The 18,744-nt window shown below is 40.5% G+C and overlaps 1 protein-coding gene across 11 annotated transcripts in view; it reads right to left on the bottom strand.

Annotated features, from left to right (window-relative positions):
* MEF2A (myocyte enhancer factor 2A) overlaps positions 1–15,726 on the bottom strand; it is a 174,604-nt gene extending 158,878 nt beyond the window's left edge. For 3 of the 11 annotated variants that reach the window (XM_027083212.1, XM_027083211.1, XM_027083208.1), the window contains exon 1: positions 15,211–15,722. The gene's annotated coding sequence lies outside the window, so the exon portion shown is untranslated. Of the gene's footprint in view, positions 1–10,646; positions 10,729–15,210 lie in introns of all 11 variants that reach the window. The other 8 variants (XM_027083213.1, XM_027083209.1, XM_027083218.1 and 5 more) reach the window with 7 other exon arrangements.
* Between the last annotated feature and the right edge of the window lie 3,018 nt (positions 15,727–18,744).

Here is an 18,744-nt window from a genome sequence, read left to right as displayed (position 1 = left end):
TGAGAAGAGAATCATCTATCTTTATTCATGTCTTCTACTTGAAAGGCATATATTCCCACCAATTTCCTTCAAACAATCAAATTAAGAATGAGGCTAGCACTGTCCTTTTAAACAAGTGTTGTTGAGCATTATTCTTTACAGAACCAAGCTTTATTAATAAGGAAGGACATAATGTCATCTTTGTTATCTTGTTATATGGGCATATTAAAGACAGCCCTGGTCACTTCCAAGCTTAAAAGACTTTTCAACAGCTCTTCCTTAGCTGAAGAACAAAGTCCAAACTGCTCAACATCCAACGTGCTCTACAATCTGGTCTCAAGCTCTCTTTCCCACTTTACCATCTTCTACTTCTGAAACACCCTCCAATCTAGCCAAACTGTGTCCAATACATACCTCTCACTTTTCTGTTTTAGTTCTTTTGCTCAAAATGATTTCTCTATGTGAAATATCTTTTCTATACCTCTGACAATAAAACCTGACATCCAGCTCAAATATCAATTCTTCCATGAAGCATTCCCTGGTCACTTCTGAACTCTACCTTCCCTGAACTCCCTAATCCATGCCTTGTGTCTAAGATTTACACATCACTTGGTAATTAATGTAGTATAGTAATTAATGGGGTTTTACCCTTTCTACACCATTATCTACTAGAAGCAAACAGCTATATCTTAAATGTGTTTATATTTCTGCAACAACAATACAGAAACAATAGTTAAAGTAGTGAAAATAGAAAAGGAATAGAGTCTAAAGGAAGGAGTAAGGGAGCAGAGCAATGGACATTGCTTTGGGGCTACCATATTTGCCAGCTGAAAGAAAAGGGGTAGGGCAGTAAAAAGAAATTGTATAGAGAGCCTGTCAAGTCATTACTTAAGACTTGGGGAAGCTATGAAAAAAGAAATGAAAGCTCATATATGAGGTTCCAAAGACAGACAGCTGGGCATAGGTACTGACTGCCTTTAAACACCATTAAAAAGCCACGTGGAGAATTCCAAAAACACATCATTAATAGCAAAGATTTTAATTTATATTATGAAAGATTTCTGATGTTTAAAGTCAATAGGCCTTTTAATTTCGGTTTATATTTTTAAAAAGAAATGTATGACTAATGGAACAAGTCAATTTCTACCCCAACAACGTAAAACACTGACAAAAAAACTTGTTAATTCTAGGGAAAGAAATGCTTAAAGGTAATAAATATTTTAAGCAACTAAATTCTAGAAACCAAGCATAAAGAACTTCCACACATAACTCCAACTTTGTTAAATTTCTCATGTTAAAAAGACATAGATATAAAGCATATAAGACAGAGAACCAGTTAGCTTCAACTACAATCAACAGATACAGTGCCATCTTATTAAACACAATAAAAGTGTACAGCCAAGAAATAACACGACACCTACAATTTATTGTAATCAAAGGACAACAGTTCAATCATAAAATAAAACTGAGAAAGCCGAAAGAGTAGAAAAAGAAAGAGAAGAGATACAAGTAGTTTAACTTTCAAAGAAGTTCACATCTATCAGATCAATTTCCAAGTTTAGAAGTTACCTTTCTAAAAAAAAAAAGAAAAAAATCTACTATCCTACTAACAGAACCAGCAAGGAAACAAATAGAATGGATAAATAAACTGTGAAGTAGTCATACAATGGCATGTGAGGGCATGGAAAATAAATGGACTTTAGCTACATGTACTAATAGTATCCTGCTTAAGAATATAGGCCAAGAGAATAATAACCACAAATTCTTAACAACTCTTAATCCTGGGGTTAGAGATAGAAATAAGACTGTGAATGTTCACACAGGGGACTTCAAGAATACTGGTAGTTTTACTTTTTCAGTGAGGCAGTAGATCCACAAGTGAATGTTTTATTATTCCTTATATACCATTAGATTTCTTATATATTATTTACATCTCCACCTCTAAGTATAAAAAATTTTATTAAAAATGATTTAAATTCCAAAAAAGAAGTTACCTTTTCTGAAAACTATACATATTAGATTGTCATTAGAATAAAGAAGTACCAAAGAAGTGCTAGGTTGAATATAGACCTGTAACTCATTCATGTTATAAATAAAACCAAAGCATTTCCAATATACATTACAGAAATAAATATTTGAATTAATAACCTTACTTTACAGAAAAAATCACTTAAGCCTCTTGCAATAACCTAGAACCTGCATTTACATGCGAGCAGAATGAAGCAAGAGTATTTAAATTGGTTTATATCTCCTACAGGGTACTTTCTAACATCTCTAGCTCACCAGTGTAAGTTGACTACCTATGTCTTTTCTTACTAAAACCTTTGTAGCACTGATAGCATAAGTCAATAGATTCCTGCTCCCCCTCCCCCAAAAGTAGACACTTCAGTGAGGACAATGGTGGTAGCATTATCTAACTAACTAAAAATATTCCCCTAAACCATATGAAAAAACAAGGTGGAAAAGGAAATCCTACACAAAACCAAGCTTTCAGCATAGCCTAAAGACAAAAAAAAAAAAATGCTCTCTATGAATGGAAACAGAAAACTCACCAAATCCCAGTACTTGATTGATCTCCCAAGCTGTCACTCCACCCCCACTCACCACAAGACTTGGTGCCAGCAAACAGGCCTAAGGGTCATTTGCAAGGACCACCAAAAATATTAAACCCACCCTAAATCTGGGAAAATACTGGGAAAATGGGCAGATCAGAATACAGAGTATAGGGAAGGAAGTTCAAACTTCTGGTGATTTAAAGAACAGGTGCCATTTAAAGCGCTAGCCGCCATGTAAGGGGGCACAACCTTGAAACACATGGCCTCTGGGAGAAGACAGGCAAAAGGAAGGAAAGAGTGTCCTTTGGCAATTGGATGGTAAAGGGAAAAAGAAAAGGGAAAATTTAAGGTCCTGCAAGACCAAAAAGAATCATAAAATTGGAAGTCTCACAACCCTTCTCTCCAACCATTAAAACAAACAAATAAGAACTACTGAAGTAACAGGACTATTTTATACTGACAGAAAAGGGCACCATTAAACTAGGAATACTCTAAAACCCCCCAATATCACAAAAATGAACAAAAGAAAAGTGAAATCCAGAAAATCAGGGAACAGATTTTGACATATCATGTGAGGAAAACCTCCTACCAAAAACAACCTCAAAGCAGCAAAAACTGTCAGTCAGTATTCCAAATAGAATTAAATATATTCTGTTTAATATATTATTCCTAATATATTAATAATTGGATTAAACATATTCAAACAAGCATTTGAGGATATGAAAACCACTTTGAATCAGACAGAAACTGAAAAACTAAAAACAAAAATGAGAAACTTAAAAAGCTGACTGAATTCAAAAAAGAAATAGAAAAAAAAATTATTCCAGAAATGAAGAATAAATTGCAAGGCACCCAAGGGAGAACTGACTCAAATGAAAATGATCTACCACAGTCCATAACATAACAGCATGTGTTATGAGCCACATCCATCCACATCTGGTGGTGTTTCATTTGATTTCAGATAACTCTCAATCCACCACTTCAAAATAACTCACAAGCCACAACCTTTCCAAAACTCACCTACATAAGCAAACTTCATGTCTTTTTCATAGCAAAGAGCCATATTTACTCTTTATGTAATACTTAACCATTTAACATGTTTAACAGCATGACTGCTGTTTTAAATAGGTTTATTAGGTTCCTATCTTTTCTCTTTAATGTGTCACTGACAAAGTTTCTGAGTATTGTTTTCCTAGTTCCATTGATGCCACGAACCCCGTGGTCTTTATTATACAACTTTGCATCACACAGTGATTTTCAGGAACACACATGCCACGTTATAGTAGAAGTGACTGTATATGTATAATCATATACACACATATTTCTTATCTCTGCTGAAAAGGCCTAGAAACAATGACACCCCAGGAGCAATGAGCACACCTAGCACCCAGATCTTGGTTTCTAAATGCCATCCTCCAACGAAAGGAGCCAGGGCTCTTCAGAAAAGAGGATGATTCCAGGACTGGGAAAGGTAAAATACAAGATGAGTCTGGAGCAATTAAACAGTCTCCTGCTTTGTTTAGAAAAAAATGTTTATTGTTGCGGGGTTTTCTTTTTTTTTTTTTTTTTGCTTTTTTGTTTGCTTTTTTGTTTAACTTAAGACAATCTTATTGAGACCACAGTATCTGAAATTTCTCACTTCTAGTTTCCAAGATAAAATGCTGAAAACCTTGAGATAATCTAAAACAGGGTGCTCTGCCTTAGGGCAGGCATACCCTTAGGCTTTTTTTAATAGATAAATCCTCTCTGTTCCCGGACCACTACATACCTTCACTTCCAGTCCTCTTCAAACACCCATTCCATGGGCAACTCCTTAGGCCTTGTCATTAACAGGAACTGTTTCACTTCTGAGAGTAAGTTATACATCCCACTCTCTGACTATACCCTCTTTATCCATCTAGGCACTCTATCACAAGTAAATTCATCATCTTTCTCCAAAGCCTAAATCTCCACTTGTGCTTCCTATTTCAGTAAACCACCCATTCATTCCCTCAGTTGCCCAAGCCATAAACCTAATCATTACCCTTAACTCTTTCTCTTTCATCTTCCACAAGCCCTCCATCACTGAGTCCTTTCATTCTACCTCCTATATATCTCCTCAAATCCAACTATTTCTTCAATCCTCATCCCACTATCACAGTCCAGGCCACCTTAACCCCTTTTAACTAATTTGTTGTAACATCCTCCTAATTATTCTCCCTGCCTACCAGTTTTTTGGGTTTTTTTTAATTTATTTAGTTAGTTAGTTAGTTAGTTATGGCTGAGTTGGGTCTCTGATGCTGCACGCAGGCTTTCTCTAGTTGCAGTGAGTGGGGGCTACTCTTCGTTGTGGTGCGCTAGCTTCTCATTGCGGTGGCTCCCCTTGCTGCGGAGCATGGGCTCTAGGCGTACGGGCTTCAGTAGTTGTGGCTCATGGGCTCTAGAGAGCAGGTTCAGTAGTGGTGGCGCATGGGCTTAGTTGCTCCGCAGCGTATGGCATCTTCCCAGACCAGGGCTTGAACCCATGTCCCCTGCATTGGCAGGCGGATTCTTAACCACTGTGCCACCAGGGAAGCCCTGCCTACCAGTTGTTAACTCTCTCTGAAGAAGTCTACACAGTGCAATCAGTATCACCTTTTAAATTAATTTCCTCCCAGGCTTAAGATGCTTAGATTTTCCCTAAAATAAAGTACAAACTCCTTAACACAGCTTAAGGGCTCTCATAATCTGGTCCCTATTTACCTCTCCAGTCTAATCTCTCTGGCACTGCCTGATCCATCCATAGTGTACTCTTTGAGTTTCTCCAAGCAACCCAAGGTTCTTAAGTGTATCTCTTGCCCTTAACAGGTCTAGTAAACTCTACCTACTCTCTTCACAAGGCTAAGTCCTATTCACTCTTTAGACTTCATTCTAAGTTGAAAATGTCACTTCCAGTGGAATAAATTTTCCTGGCTTCCCTGAAACTGGGTTAATTGCCCCTTCTATGTGCTCCTGTAGCACTCTGCACTATACACATCAAGCACATAGCAAAGTGAATTATAAACCTATATGTATCCATACTCCCACATGACTGTGAAAGCCATGCCTTTTCACTCTTATTCCTCATCACCTAGCCCCATAGACTGAATAAGATAATGAAAATCCAACTGTGAAATTGCCAAAGTAACACAATGTTTACAAAGAGTTAGAACCCAATGACTCCTGGCTCAGTAGCACAATATTCTTTCCACTACACTTTGTAGCACTTAATTTCACTTTCATAAACAAGTCAACGTTAATTATATATAAAGCATGTAACCTAGACTTAAAAAGGATCTAGATATCATCTCACTATAATTAAAGTGAATCCCAGAAAGGGCTAAAGAACAAAACACTATAAAACAGCAATGTCAAAATTAGTCGTTTTGATGTTCTTTAATTACATACTTTAATCTCAAGAATTAGGTTTTTAAAATTTTTAAGTTGAAAAACTTTTAGATGTTTCATTACTTCAAGGTTAACAAAGTTAGTAAAAACAGAACAAATGAATCACCAATTCACTTAAAAGCTTCCACAAAATTACCTGAAACGCTACAACAAAACACAAGAATAGTTAACTATGGTGTAAAAGTAATAAACATAATATTGAGTCATTATTATATTTATACATTATAAACCACCTGTGGGTACCAATCATGCTCAAGGCACTATGAAACATATTCACTGAACATACAAAGAGATATAAAACAAGACTCCTATTCCCAAGAACCTTAAAATAAGTTTTGGAAATCAAGACCCAACCATTACAGAATTAAACAGAAAAATTCCATGACAAATTAGTCACTTAAACTGTTAACAGTTTCAAAAGAAAAGATTCTGTGCTAAGGAGTTCCAGGAACGCAAAGAAAAATTACAATCTACTGCTTGAGCAATCAGCATAAACTCAAAATTTCTCAGCTTGGTCAGCTAAGGCTCTAAAAACAATGATATTCCAGTATCAACGAGCATACCTACTGCCCAGTTCTTGACTTCTAAATACTCTTAACCCAATGAAAGAAACCAGGACCCCCCTGAAGAAATGGCTGATCCTAGGACAGCTGCAGGAAAAGAAGATGAGTCTGGAATATCTTCTGTCCCCAAAGTAAGGAAGTGCTCCAAAAATGATAGAAACATGTCAAAACAATCAATGAGTTAAGTTGAAGGAGCTCCCACTGACCAAACCTGAGTTAATTTGGAACATCAAAATGAATACTGACAGGGGACTTCCCTGGTGGCACAGTGGTTAAGAATCTGCCTGCCAATGCAGGGAACACAGGTTCGACCCCTGGTCTGGGAAGATCCCATATGCCACGGAGCAACTAAGCCCATGCACCACAACTACTGAGCCTGCGCTCTAGAGCCCGCGAGCCACAACTACGGAAGCCTGTGCGCCTAGAGCCCGTGCTCCGCAACAAGAGAACACTGCAATGAGAAGCACGTGCACCACAATGAAGAGCAGCCCCTGTTCTGCCGCAACTACAGGAAGCCCGTGTGCAGCAACGAAGACCCAACACAGCCAAAAATAAATACATATTTTTAAAAAATGAATACTTACAGGTGATAGAGTATAACCTACTTCATAAAAAAAGAATCTATAAACTTATATTGATATTAAATAAGCAATGAAAAGGAAAAGCTCTAATTTACAATTGAATAGAAGGCCGACTAACAAATATAGAAGGAATAATATAAAAACACCACTTTGAAACTGCTGTGTAATAACTGATTCAGGCAAGAATCATCAACAAATGCTAAAACCATTATGTGAACATTCTGGGGGAAGACAGAGTATTTACACAGTCTCAAAGGGTCTCCCCAAAGATTATTCAACAATAACAAAGGGGACAATGAAAACTTTTACATGGAGTTTTCAAACCTTAACTAAGTGATCCAAGTAAACAACAATACTATGGGTCAACCATTATATTATATTGCCTTTTTCTATGAAGGATATATCACCACTTACGTGGTATTCCTGCATCTTACAAAACAAAGGACCTGTACTCTTCAAAACTATTCATGCCAGAGGAAAAAAAATGTTGAAGGATTGTCTCAGATTAAAGGAGAGAAGACAACTAAAATACAATAAATAACACTGAATTAGAAAAAAACACTATTAAAGGATATTATTGGCACAACTGAAGAGATTTCAACATGAACTGTATAGTAAATTATTGTATCAATATTAAATTTCTTGAATCCATCATACTGTGGTTATGTAAGAATATCTCTTGTTCTTAGACAATATTGCTGAAGCACCTGGGGTAAAGGATCATGATGTGTGAGACCTACTCTCAAATGGTTAACAATAAAAATAATTATAATAGGAAAAGGAAAAAAAAGGAGAAAAGAAAAAAAAGAAGAGGAAAAAGATCTACAGAGTGGACTCCTGCTATTACAGCACAACACATGATATGCTGAATGACATTAATATGTTTAATATGTGGTTTCCTTGTTAGCAAAGTACATTAATGCAGCATTTCCAATCTATCCCTTGTATGCATCTGTGATGTTCTGCCTCAGATGATATGCTTCTGACTTTAACTGAATAAACTTGAATCTTTGGCATACTCCAGAAAATGTAATCAAGGAGCTTCAAATTATAGATAAAATAAAATAATAATATCTGTTTCCAGAGTTTGGGGCCACTCTGCAAATACAGAGAATCATAAGGCAAACATGCTAAATATATTAACAATCGGTGAATCTAGGTGACAGGTATATGAGTTCACTGTACTAGTCTTGTAACTTCTCTCTAAGGTTTTCCCAAAGCAAAACATTAAAACAACAACAACCTTCTGCCAATACCAAAACTTTACTTTGGGAAAACCGAGCCATTTCTGAAAAACAAAATCTCAACTCGCAGATTCTTTTCTCCCTTTCCCTTCATAATTCATGTGAAAATAAGCTTAACACCATTAAGAAAAAGGTTTTCAGCATCAAAATAAACATTTTGCTAAAATAGTCCCCAACTTACAAACAGGTTATGTTCCAAAAGCTCATCTGTAATTTAGGTATTTAGAATGTGGAATGCTCTTCACCATTACAAATAGCTGTTAGGTTCCTAATGCTGGCCACGAAAGCTCTCACAAAATGGAATCTCAGGAAATGCTATTATACTTAGGCTCGATAACTCTGGGATTCCTGCCTTGACCCAGAATACATATATTAATATGTACAGGAAATGCACAAACTAGTATTTTATAATCTGGAAAGTACTTTTATAATTTTTAAAGTCTCATTTGGGAAAACTGGTTTGTGTTGGTCATTTCAGTTGATTAGGACAACTTCCACTCAATTCAACATTTACGGAGATTTAATATGTGGCATGACAGACTGGTTGGTACTGAGCATACAGAAAGAGCAACACAGTCTTTGACACAGGAATTCCGCCTAGCAGAAGAGAATGACATCAATTATAATACTTTAAATAGGCTATAATGGATTTTACAAATAGTGTGTGCATCAAGAGCAAGGGAGGAAAACTTTGTCTAAAAACATTAAAATCGGTTATCAAGATAACATCTGAGCTACAACTTAAAGGATAAATATGAGCAAGTGAGCATTCCAATCCCTGGCAAAAACATGAAGGAAGATATAGATATATTACATTCAGATAATGGAGAAAAACCATAATTAAGCAATAACTAAACAAGATATGTACAAATTATACTAAGTGTCTTAAATAAAATAAACAAGATGTGTGACAGAGTAACTAACGGACTGCAACATTAAACAGGATGGTCTGAGTGAGAAAGTGAGATCTGGGCCAAGTTCCAAAGAGTTTGGCCAGGCCAGCCTTATGAAAAGCATCTCAAGCAGGTAGTACAAAAAGTGCAAAAAACCCTAAAAAGGAAGTAAAACGTTTAAAGAACACTGAGAGGCACAAGTGGCTGGCATCCAGTGAATGAAGGGAAGAACAATGAGAAGGAGAAAGATCATTCAGGGCCATTCAGGTCGCAGAAAAGAATACAGGCCATTCGAGAGGAATGGGAAGTCACTGGAAGATTTTAAGGAAAAATGACATGACTGAGGCTCTTAAAATGGTTCCTAGGGCTGCTGTGTGAATAAAGAACTTGTGAGGAACAGGAAAAGAAACAAGAAGCCCAGTCAGGAGGCTACTGCAGTAATTCATGCAAGAGATAATGATGCCTTGAAATAAAGAGGTGAAGGCAGTGAAGGCTAAGAGCAGTGGATTGGCTCAAGACAGATTTTGAAGGTACAATATAACGTGTGGATGGGTTGGATCTGAGATTAAAGAAAAGAATCCAAAATGATATCTTAGGTTTCTGGCTTGAGTCCTGCCATTTACTGAGATGGGGAGGGCCAGTAGAGACACCAGGGTTTGAGGGTAGGAGAGAGGAAGAAGGTTGGGGGAGAGGAATAAATAGCTATATCTTAGTCACGTGGCTAACATTATGTTTGAAATCCCAACTAGATTTCCAAGTGAATATCAAGCTCAGGAAAATTCTGGGCTAGAAAAATAAAAGTGGGAGACATCAGCATGAAAATAATAGCCTTTTCAGAGAGGAGCAAATAGCTGGCCTTAACTGGGTCATAGAAACTGAAGAGTTGTGGCTGACAATGAGCCTAGAAAGATAGGATAGAATCATACTATGAAGTGAACCGTGACTAATAATGGCAACAGCAGTAGTGGTAATGATAGTAACAGCAGGAGAAAAAATTACTGCATTTTAGGTACCAAGGACTGTGCTAAAAGCTTGACAATACATGTCTCATTCAATCCTCTCAACAACTCTACAAAGTAAATAACATTATAATCACTGTTTTATACACTGAGCCTCAAGAAGACTGAGAACTTGCCAAAGAAAAAGTGCTAGAGTGGGTATTCTAAAACTTGGGCAGTCAGATTTTAGAGGTCAACCTCTTATCTTTTAAATTACTGCCTCTTTACTGATTTTACATGCCTTCAAAGTTTCTGAATTTCTAAAATTCAGATCTGAATTTAGATCTGAATTTTAGAAATGTAATCCTAATCTCTATGTAAAAGATGGATTGCTAGGGCTGGGGATAAAAAGTGAGACAAGCAAATACAATATTAGTCAATGCAAGAGCACCTTGTTTTAATAAGCCAACAGCTACAAGTTATCTTACCAGGTTAAATGGAGAGTATCCTTTTGTTCCAAGGGTCACAAATCATACCTCAAACTAATCCAAGTCAAGCTCCACATGCATGCTGCTGGCAACAAAAATAACCTGGTGAAAAGGTCCAGCTCATGCAATATAAATTTACCACCCACTACCAAAACGTTTCTCAAAACATATAACAATGTAACTTTATTGATGGCTGAATTTAAGTCCATAAATTAAAGTTTACATTTTTGTATAAGGAAGAAAATAAAATTAGTATTGATTCAAGACAACCATAAAAAGATGTGACTTGGCTGATAGTTATTAGAAGTCTGATCAGCTAGTGTCTGTTTTTCACCCATGTTAACAATTCCTCTGGCTTTCAGCATCAACAGGTATTAAACTGATGAAGAAGTAAATTATCTGCTGTCATACACCAATATTCAAAAATCTGGTATTCCACTTCATAAACCAGCTAATTTTCTTAACTCATATGCTTATGATTTCATCTTCAGTGATTACTAAGATGATTCAATATTAAATAAAATACTAAGTTCAGTAAATATCAATTTAGTAAATACAAAACTATTAAAATCAGTAAATAACATATATCTATATAAATAATATAGTACTTATTAAATATGTGCCAACACATATCCCGTGCCATGCATGAGACTTATTAACAAATGAGCTTATACTTTCAATTATAATAGACTGGACACAGGATCCATTTAACATAGTATACACAGATAAACCATACACAGATAAAGCACACCTAAATAAAATAATTTAGTTCCACCAAGCAAGTAAAATGAAGAATAAAAAATTAAAATTACCAACTAAAGAAAACCTATTTTTTAGATATACTTATTCCAGGTATGTTATAAAAATATTTTTGTAATTTCAAATTTTAAATATCATATCTTAAAGATAACTCCCACAGATAATTTCTTAACGACATGTTTCAGTGAAAAGTAGGAAAAATACTTATATTTCACTTTTTTTTTTTTTTATGTAGAGAGATCATGGAAGTTAGAATCCAACAATGATTGCAGATCAGTCAACTAAACATTTTATGTTTAATCTGACAATGAATTTAAGATGCTGGGATATTTTATCCCAAACAAATATATGAGCATTCTCCTGTATTTATACATTACATGAAATCCTTTTGGTAACAAACACTAAAGGTACAGGTATTGGGCAGAGTACCTATACAATCTACATAGGAAGGAAGGGATGTATGCAGGAAGAGATGAAAGGAGACGAGGCAATATGCATTTTTGTACATCAGGTCTCAGGGAACGTCCTAGGAACTCACACCATTATTTCATTTAATTCTAACAATTCTATGGGGCAGGTGGTGTAATTCCTTCCCATTTCACAGAAGACGTCTCATAACTTTGTCAATGGTAGAGCTGGGATCAGAACCAAGATCTGATGACAAAGTCAAGCAGCCTTCCTTTATGAGGACTTGCAAGTCAGCACAATGTATTAGAGTATTCTATGCAGGAAGTTAACTAGAAGACAGATTTGATTTTCCATATTTACACTTCCCTTATTACTTCAAACATTGAGAGGGCACTCGCTTCTCAATTTACTAAGAACATTCAGAAATTTTCTTTCTAATCTAAAAAAAGGCAATGCTGATCGTTTTCAGTCCACAAAGCAGTATTTTCATTGCCCCATCGCTGATAAAAGAAAACTTCAGCTAGACTTTGTAACATTCATATGTACCAAGAGTATATCTTCCAAAACAAACAAAAAAATAGGTGCATAGTCTGATTACAAGACAGAATATATAAAATTAGAAATGCCCAAAGAAAATCTAGGACCATCATCATTGTGTGTTACTCTAAATTCCTCCTGCCAGACTTTATAAAAGCAGCAAAGGGAGGGAAAAAAAGTGGCTTCCCAAAACCACACTGATAAGCATGCTACTTCCCAGTAACAAATTTACTTATGGCTTCCCCCTCCTAAATCGGAAAACAAATCTACTAAAAAGATTTTATTAAAATATTTCAAACTTCAAAATCACGTTCTAATAAACATTTCCACAATTACTTAACCACTCTCAGAATATACTTAAATATTTCTCTTGGTAACCAAAAAATTAATGAGTGACGACACTGCTACTGCTTGAATATTAATAAAATTAATATTAACCTGCACTGCTTTCTTAATGTAAAATACAAAGCAATAATGCAACTGCCTTGAAAAATAAAACATCACCATTCAAAACAACTCATCTTTAAAAGATTATTTCCAGTTGCATTTACAAAATAACCTTTGTCAAACATACCCATTAAGGAAACATAAAAACTCTAATAATAAAGAAGATTATTCTCAATCCCTAATTCAATATGGTGACTTTACAATTATTATTTCTGAGCCCCAAAGAGCTATTTTCCTTCTACTGAGCACTCCCCACCACTCATTCACTCATTGCCCTAAACAATTTTATTGGACTTTTGCTAGGAAGCAATTTAAGGAGTTAACATGATTTTATCACCTTTGCTCCAGTGTGAATAAAACCAGTTTCATATATAACAACAGTGTGAATTAAATGAAAAACCTGTGTTTAGAGAGGTCACTACCATCTCACAATTGTTGACGGCTTTAGTAAATAAGTTTCAACTGGAAGCACTCTTCCAACAGAATTATTAAAGCCCGTGTCTGCAAAGTATTTAAATCACTAGTTTTAGTTCTTCAGAGTATTTTCATTTTAACACCATTATCACAACTTTTTACTACGATGCTCACTGAGAATTAGAAGTGATTCCACAATCAGTTAGTGCATCATCATATAGAACTAATCTTAATGTTTTATATCAAACATAGTGAACACATGTTATATAAAGTCTAACTAAAATTGTCTTCCACTTTAGTGAAAACACTTCTGACTTTTTTCTTAAAAGTTGCCATTCACAGGAAAAGAAATGAGTAAAGACTGAGCCTTCCAAAACTAAACCAAAAAAACAAAAAACACCCCAAACCAAGAGACATATACAAAAGCCATAATAACACAATATAGTTATTTTATCCTCGTTTCCTAAATTCACACTATTAAAATAAATGCCGTTTTTGTGTTTGCAGAAAAAATCTTTAAGCTATTTTGTTTAACTTTTCCACAGACTGTACAAGGACTGCCAAGGTAACAGATTTTAAAACTGACAACTGGAGTACTTGGCAGATGCCAAAACAACACAGCTGGATTCTTAAAGGAAAAGTGCTCTTCTGTAATGTACACCTAATTACAGCTTTAGAGAACCTTCTCTCCATACAGTAATAGATACAAGACACAATGAAAACATACTGTGCTAAAACTTGAAAATTTTCAGACAGTATTTGTTTTAAAATACACACACTGTCAACACACCACAGCAGGCCTTTCTAAAAGCACACTTACTGGAATCACAATCTCATTGTAAAATAAAATGCAGGTTAACACGGTGCTGCTAGTCTTCAATCTACACATGGTTCCCTACTGGATCATGACAGAAGGCTCGCTTCTTATCTCAGTAATCAATCATCAGGTCTGAGAACATTTTTATAGTTACACTTTAAATGGGAAAAAAAACAAAATACAAACAAAAAAATCCCTTGCTTTTCTAATTCAGAAATGCTCACCTTTTCCAAACTTGTTTGCACTATCTCACCTACTAATAAATCCTCACTGATCAAAGACAGATGGAATCGAACTAAAAGGCAAAGTTTCTTGTCACACAAAACCTTCCCTGCGAGCCGGGATCTACTTAGATGGACGTCCTGGGTGAGGGCAGTGAGCGGTTCCCTCTGTAGCCCCTTCCCTCCCCGCGACGTCTCCCCGCACTGTCGGGCGTCCGCACCCGCAGGTGCCCCCAGCCCGGGCCACCTCCTGGCCCCAAGTACCGACCCGGCCACTGACATCCACACACACATCCACATCCACACACACACGGCCACTGACATACACAGACACATGCACACACAGAGTTCCACTCCGTTAGACCAACCTTCTCCCAAACAGAAGTGGGGGAACTTCTTCGAGTCCAACAACAGCGCAAAACGCCCCCCGCACCCCCCGGTAAACCGCTTCGGGGAGACCCCGGCCTCACACTGAAAGATTAGGAAAACGGCCCTCGGGCGTTCCCCTACAGAGAGGCTCCGGGCCCCCAGGGAACTCCTTCAACTTTCAAGGAGACGACGTCCACCACCGCCCCCCAGCCCCAAACACGGCGCGCGCCCTGGGAGGCTCCTCGCGCCGAGCCTGCGCGGCCGAGCCTCCCTCCACCGGCCCGCGACACCCCTTCAGACCTCGGGCCCGCCCTCAGGGCACCCCGCCCCCCCCTCCGCAGGCGCCTTGCCCCTCGCCTCCGACCCCGACGCGACCACCGCTCGCCGCCTCCCCTCACCCCACCCGCCCCGCCGCCGCGCGCCTCGACCCCTGCTCTCAGCCAGCCGGACACCACACCGTCCCGCTGTCCCCGGAGCCCCGCAGGCGCCCCTCCTGGGCCGCGTCGCCCCCCTCCCCGGCGCCCCCAGCCCCCTCGCCGAGACGCCGCCCCTCAGGCCCCGCGGACTGAGCTCTGCCGCCCGCGGCCCTCACCGTCTCTCCGGCGCAGCTGGCGGGCGCACACAAGCCGCAACGGGGGCCCGCCACCAGCGCTCCGCGCCGCCCGGAGCCGCCTCCTTCAGCCCGGGACTCGTCGGGACATCAGCGCACGGATCCCCACACCGGGGCTATTTTTAGGAGACAGGCCCGGGCCAGACCGGAACTCGTTCCTGTCGGCGCGCGTGCGCACTATTTCGACGGTACTCTGTGTCCCTCCGCCAAGCTCGCCTTTTCCTTCACCTCCCTTCGCACCCTCTCTGGCTTCTCCCTTAAGGTTTCTTCATAGAGCTGATTTATCTTCTTGGTGGGTCCTAGAGCACTTGGAGTGGGAAAGACAAGGGTGCGGGCAAAGAGAGTCACACTGTTTGGAAGCGAGCACTACCCCACAAGGACGTGAGGGGCGGACTATGTTTTCTTGTGGATGAGGAGACGGATCACCCGGCACAGGAAGGAGATGACGGCGGTTTGGCGCCGGGGCTACAGGCTGGAGCTCGCTTCCCTCTGAAGGACCGTGTTCTCCTGGAAGGGATACTGGTCACTTGATGAGAACCCGGGCGCCTCCTAGGGCGGGGCAGCCCGGCGGCGTCGCGCCCTGTAGCCCTGCCTCCCCCACTGCTGCCTCCCTGACCAGCCGCGGGGGCCGGGCTCAGAGCGGCTCCAGAGACGCGGCGCGTGGCAAATCGCCTCGCTTGGCCGCCGGCTCCAGCCAACCCGGGGCGCCGGGGGGCGGGGTCCCAGGGGCGGGGCCGGGGCTCGGGGCGCGAGTCCGTCAGTCGTCCGGAGTTCGGTGCCAGGCGGCGTCCTTCGGAAGGGCCCAGACACCCCCTGCCGGGCTCCTGGAGCCGCTGCCAGACCCCCGCCCTCGGGGCAAGCTTGGCGCCCCAGATCTCCGCTCGCCACGCCCGCGCCCACACCCACATTGCGGTTGGGACCGCACCAGTGCCCTCGCCTGCGCGGCCACCAGGTCACCCTCACTGAGCAAGCACAATTGGGACTCAGGCCCCTGGCGCGCCGAGGCGGCTCGGACCCCGGCCCTCAGACAGTAGGACTTAAAGGGGCCTGGAAGGCTGGAAGGCGGGCGATCCCTTTCTGGCTTTCGACCCAAGCCAAGCTCGCCACGTCCGGGGAGAGACTCAAACTACTAATCTTAACTACTAGTAATAGCTAGTTACTGATAGGCACAGCTAGTATGCTCTGAGCCCTAAACTGTGTGCTGAATAGTTTGCAATATGATAGCTCATCATCCTTACAACATCCCCATAAAGTAGCTTCAGTTTCTATTCCCATTTTACATAGGAGGAAAGGGAAGCTTGAGCGCTAAAGTGACCTTTTGAGGTTACAGCTTAAGAGGAGGGCACTGAGCACTTGAACTCCTGACCACTCTGCATACTGCCTTTTCTGAGAGCGGTTCAAAGGAAATGTTTTTGGGGGCTATTGGTTTTTGCCGAGGGAGGTCGTTAGGAGGTGAGACAGTTGTAGTCTTTGCATCATGAAGGCTGCTTGCCTCTGGAGTTTCTACGGCCACGCTGCCTATCTATGCACCCAGAGGTCCCTATGCAGTGGATACAAAGCCAAATAACTATTTTCATTTGAAGATGAGAAATTCAGTCGCACAGCACTTTGAAACAAAGTGATTGGGGTGGGTGAGCAGATGCGCAGAGGCTGTGGGCAGAGGAACTGGGAAGTTACAAAGGAAGCTGGAGACTAACAGGCTTCCTCCCTCAAGGACAAGGCAATGTACTGGGGAGAACCCAACACGAAAGTGACACATAAACACCAGACACTGGAAAATTAACCTGGAGTTGTGCTCAGAGCCCCACAATGTCAGCGTTCAGAGGAGCCTGCAGCAGGGAGGTTTTTTTAAAAACACGTTAGAATTTGGTGTAACTCAGCAAGTCATGTGGAAATGCACACTTTTTAATCTGCCAGAAGCTGCAAAGCCAGCTGGATTTGGCTTCTCTGCTCCAAGAAAATAGAAGAGTTGAACAGTTTTCCTTCAGAAAGGAAAAGGTGAGGTGGGAGGACCATGAGCAATGGCTCCCTTATTCCCACCTGCCCTGGAAGGAGAAGAGGAACAATGAGAATAGACTTTTCTGAAAGAGGTTTTCATACGCTCATTGCTTCACCCCATCTCCCTTCCTTGGCAGAAGCTGACCCTCTTGGGGCAGAGAAGACTCAGCTCAGACTACCCATCCCCTACCCATTCAAATGCTGTTGGTCACTCCAGAAAGCCAGGCAGAGAACTTGGCTCTGAGTCCAGCCAAAGCAGAAATGAAGAGTGTTTGCATCACCTAAGAGAGCACCTCTTTCCCCACTACCCCCTGCAAGTCAAAGCCCTTGTCTAAGAATTACAGGGAGTTGGAAGGAAGGAAGGAAGGAAGGAAGGAAAGAAGGAAGGAAGGAGGGAGGGAAGGAAGGGAGGGAGGAAGGGAGGAAAGAAGAGAGGGGAAAAAAGTAAGTTTAAGAATTTTAGAGCACAGCTATTGTAAAATCCATTAGCAAGGTATAATCACTGTTGTTTGTAATTAAAGTAACCAATTTTAGGAAATCATCATAGCCCCTATGGTCTCAAAAACATGTACCTGAAGTCCAGCAACTTGCTGCACTCAGCTGGGTCTAGACCATGCGCCACTGGCTTGGAAGGAACTTCTGAAGGGCAGCATCTGTTAGTCTTCCAACTCTTTCTGTCCTCCTTAAAGCACTTAGGTGTCCAAGTGTGTCTCAACTGAAGGGGCTCCGTATTGTACTAGGCACTGTGATATAGAGGTAAGGAAGAGCAGCCCTTCCTTCAAAGGGGCTGGCAGGCCATGGTGGGGGACATACACCTTAAAACACAAGCCAGCCTGGTAAGCACCAAGAGATGGGTTTCCAAGGGTACTAGAAGAGCACAGAAGATGAATATCTAAGAAGGGAAGAGAATTAGGGTAGGCTTCTTAGATGAGGCAACCCCACAGTGAATCTAAAAAACCTCCAAAGAAGGATGAAAAGGGGTCCTCTCATTATGTCTTGATCTGAAGAATAAAGCCCAAGCTCCCTGGGAGGCAGAGATCCCTGACCACTGGCCAGCCTTACTCTCACCCCTTCCTGCCAGATACCTCACTGTCCGCATTCAGGAATCTTAATCACACACCAGGCTACTTCCTATGTCTGCAGGGTAAACCCCTTTCTATCCAGCAAGTCTCCACTAGGCATCTTCTCTAAGAACCCTTCTCTAATACAGTGCTTAGTTGAAGTGTATTTCTATATATATGTCTGTCTCCTTCCTTCTGGTGAATGAGCCCCTTGCAGACAAGAAATGTGATATATTCCTTACTTGATTTGCTATATCTAGCACAGTGCCTAGCGTGTGGTAGACAATAAAATGTTTGTTAAATATTTCTGAGCAGCCTTTAGGCAGAGGGACTGCTGTGTGCAAGGACCCCATGAGTGTGGCTCAAGATAAAAACCACAGCTAGAGTAGTGTGCCTGGAGCCTGGAGTCTGATCAAGCGCTGGGGAGTGGTCAGGTGTGAAAGGGTGCAGAGCCTTA

The sequence above is a fragment of the Aethalodelphis obliquidens genome, unplaced genomic scaffold (assembly GCF_003676395.1).
Source record: "Aethalodelphis obliquidens isolate GAN/ISIS:26980383/991018 unplaced genomic scaffold, ASM367639v1 scaffold49, whole genome shotgun sequence".
In the NCBI taxonomy this organism is placed as follows: Eukaryota; Metazoa; Chordata; class Mammalia; order Artiodactyla; family Delphinidae; genus Aethalodelphis; species Aethalodelphis obliquidens.
This window is presented reverse-complemented; position numbering and strand designations above follow the sequence as displayed.